The sequence below is a fragment of the Triticum aestivum genome, chromosome 3A (assembly GCF_018294505.1).
Source record: "Triticum aestivum cultivar Chinese Spring chromosome 3A, IWGSC CS RefSeq v2.1, whole genome shotgun sequence".
NCBI classification, from domain to species: Eukaryota; Viridiplantae; Streptophyta; class Magnoliopsida; order Poales; family Poaceae; genus Triticum; species Triticum aestivum.
In genome coordinates this window covers 263,113,172-263,117,209 of record NC_057800.1, presented here as the reverse complement: position 1 = coordinate 263,117,209, position 4,038 = coordinate 263,113,172, and positions in this window count along the sequence as shown.

The following is a 4,038-nucleotide window of genomic DNA, read 5'->3' as shown; positions in this document are numbered from 1 at the left end:
CCGAGGGCTGTGCCGCCCGTACCTAAGGTTCGTTCGCCGATCGTGTTGATCGGCTGTCCTAGAAAGTCTTTTTCCCGATCCTTATTCGGGTTTTCTCTCTCAGCCGGCCATCTTGATCGGCGCTTCTTTTTTGGGTTTCCGATCTATAGATCGGTTTGCATCGCCCGTCACCGTTCATCATCAACAATGCGCGTCTGCTTCATCAACATCTTTGTCATCTCCTGGAAGATGTTTACTTGGGCAGTCAGGTTCACGCATGTCTCGCGAGCGCGCTGGTACGGGCGGCCGCTACGGTGCTCCCGCACTGGACCCCTCTCCTCGCAGCGTCGCTGCACGCGGCCACTCATGCGCCATGCCCAGACAGAGTTGACCGCGGGACTGCCTGGACGAATGGCTTGGTCCACTCACGCGTTGCATGGCTGATCAGTGCTCACGTATGTAGCATCCTGGACGGATGTGGCTACACGTGCGCCCGTTGCACACGCTTGTCACGTTCGCCCACGCGACGTACGGCGCCGGCACGTCCATCCACGACAGAGCAGCTGGTCTGACCACGCGAACAATTGGCTTTATCAGTCGCGAGCACGCGATGTACTCTGTCCTTGTCGCCTGTTCGGTCTGATCAATCATATGCGCGTCATTGCAAGTTTTGGTGAAGATTGTTATCAAGCTTACACGCCTCTCTACCGATCCAGTAACGGACTGCAGTTGTGTCGTCCCTTCGGACAGCAGCGTAGCTGTCCCATAGTTTTTCCCGCGACTGCATCGATCTGCGTGTTGCCGCTGCGTCGTTCCTTCATGCCGTAGTGTCGCGGCCCGCAGTCGACTGTCGCCCAAGGTCGTTCGCTCCAGGGCGTCCCCGTGGCTGCAGTGACCCTCGCGCTGCCGTTGTGTCACCCCATTTGACCGTAGCGAGCGTGACACGCGGTCCCTGTGGTTGCCCCATGGTTCTTTCTGTGGCTGCATCGACTCGCGCGCTGCCGCTGCGTCGTCCCTTCGGGCCGTAGTGCCGCGGCCCGCGGTCCACCGCCGCCTCGAGGTCGTCCGCTTCAGGCTGTCCTCAAGGCTGCACCGACCCTCGCGTTGTCACTGTGTCGCCCAGTTGGGTCGTAGCGAGCGTAACACGCGGTCCCTGCAACCGCCATGAGGTCTTCCCCGCCGTCGCCCCGACCAGCGCGCTGCCGCTGCATCGCCCCTTCAGATCGTAGAGTCACGGCGCACGGTCTACTCCGCCGTCTCCACGAGTCGACTTCTATGTGGTATGCGTCGCGCCGCCTCCTTAGGCATGAAAACGCCACCTTTCGCGCCGGTCTTCGTCATGCTGTCGGGTTCTTCCTCACCTACTTCGAGCACCGTCACCGCGCTTCTGACCTAGCCGCCGCCGCTCTTCTTCCCGGTGCACGGCGACTACCTCGACATCGGCCACCCCGACTCGACATCGACCACGGCGTCCCTCGCACGGCTATCTCGACCACGGCTACACCACTCTACGCTCTCGGCTATCTAGACAAACGGCACAAGGGGCTACCGCTTTGCTTGAGCACCTTCGTCGGTTTTCACTCCAGCCACGACTTCCGCGATGCATCGATCGTTACGACTGTGGGGGGTGTCCGTCGGCTTGCCTTCGGATGTTTCTCCAGTCTCACCGTCTGCGACGCTGCCGTTGTGACTACGGGGGGTGTTGAGTATAATGTTTAGATTGGAAACATAGGATAGACTAGGAAATATTCTGATTTGTCTTGTACTCCAAAAAGATTATCTATACCTACTAATAAAAGAAATAGGTATTTTTAATCCATCATACTATTTTACAGAAAAAACGTTAATGTTTCTGATATTAAACCCGCAGTACATATCAAATGTTTTTAAAACGCTCATATCTTCTAAACCGTAACTACAAATTTAACATACTATATACGGAATTTGATTAGAAAAATATATAAAATCTGAATATGATGTTATTTTACCTGTTAACCATTTAAAAAGTACTATCTATTATCCATCTTTCTTTTATATCATTACTGATTCGGATTGTGGATGAACATCTCAACAAAATCAGGATTGGAGACAAAACTGAAGATCACTTCCTCGTTTCTTTGTATGTATTAAATCTACATGTAAACCGTGTTTAAATAGAAGAAAGGTGGAATCTTGAACTTGTGCTTTTGTATGCAAAGATCATCTTTGTTTGGGCCATAGCTACAAATACTCAGATTATAGACCATTTTTTGTAAATTAAAAGCATGTGGTATTCTTTACTCCCGTTGCAACGCACGGGCCCTTTTGCTAGTATACTTCTATATTACATATATATATATGCCCACGAGGCTCAAGCAATACAAGAATTATTCCACATATCTCTCTCTCCCTTCTAACAGTCACCTAGAACTGAATTCCATCCTCCTCATCTATTAGAAACGCTACTGAGGCCCAGTTCTTTTGAACAGAGTGTGTAGAATCTCGTCCTGGAAAATCCTGAGCGAAAAGAACTCGATTTGCCTTCCAAAATCTCGAGCGGATTCTGCAGAATCCTAGTGCAATTCAAAATCCTCGAAAAACATAGATTTTCACAGAATCCCAGGATTCTGGTAAGTCCCACCAAAGAAAACATTTCGGATATGAGAGTACCCCTATTGGAGGGATAATTTACAGCCAAACTGCCCCTTTCGCACGACCGGACGGCCCAGCAAACCCTTGATCCCCACGAGCGCTAGCCGGCGCTCCGCCCGCCACCGCCGGACGGGAGCTCCACCAGTCCGCCACCGGCCACCCCCTGGCCGCCCAGCCTACACGCCGGTTCTCGCCTAAGGGCGGCCCCTCTCCTCACGACGGCCCGCCTCGCCGCCGCCAGACGGGAACTCCGCCAGCGCCCCTCCTCACAACGCCGCCGGACGGGAGCTCCGTCAGCCTCGCTCCTCGCGACCCTGCTGGACGGGCAGCCCGCCGCCTCTGGCCGCCCTGCCTAGACGCCCGATGGGAACTCCTCTTCTCTGTCTCGTCTCTCTTCTACCTCTGTATTCTTCCCTGTTTCTCTGTTAACATCTAGGTGAATAGATGGATGGATAGATGCATGTATTGATGAATAAATGGTACCGCTAATGCATTGATGTATGTTTAAATTTGTATCTGTCGCTTGACAATTTCAATTTGGTAATTGCCAATTTGGTACTGCTACTTGGTGCTTGGTAATTTTGGTATGTGCTGATGAATAGATGCGCTAATGGCTGTATGTTTTAGATGGAGAAAGTCAGTGCAGCTAAAGCTAAAGTGTTAACAATTCATCAAACATTTTCTGTCTAAGGGCAGTATGGACATTTCGCCACATAACTGAATCCACAATCTCAAACTACAATCTCAGAAAAGAACTGGGCGGCAGATTCTGTGGGAAGCAGACTCTGTGAGAAATTTCTAGAATCTTGATTCTGCAGAATCCACCGTAAAAAGAACTGGGCCTGAACCGAGTCGAAAGCGTTTGAGATGTCCGGTTTTAGTATAACCTCGGATCCTTGAGCGCATGCAAGAGACACGTCGTGCAATCGTACAAGCATTAAATTATCATGAAGAGATCGCCTTGCAAAAATGCACTCTCATGCTTCCCCACTATAGTTGGTAGATCCTCCACAAGACGAGAAGACAGAATTTTATCATAAATCTTGATAGCTCTATGAACAACACTGACCGGTCTATAATCTCGCAAATCCACAGCTCCCTCCTTTGGAAGCAACAACACCAACGCCTCCGCATATCTCCACGGTAGAAGGACTGCAGGGCCTTCATGAAATCAACCTTAATGATGTTTCAGCAGGATGCATAAAAGCGGTGAGTGAACCCATCTTGCCTAAACTTTATCTGGCAGCATGGATTAGATAATTTTCGTCCTCCAAAGAGAACGGAAACTCTGGACAGGAAAGTTCTAGCCTTATAAGGATGGCGCGGATCCAAAGATGTTCACAACTATACCTATACTGATAAAAGGGGTTAGTGTTTATGCCTGTCCGTTGATAATTTTATAGAAAACCCCCAGTAGTTTTTAGTAAT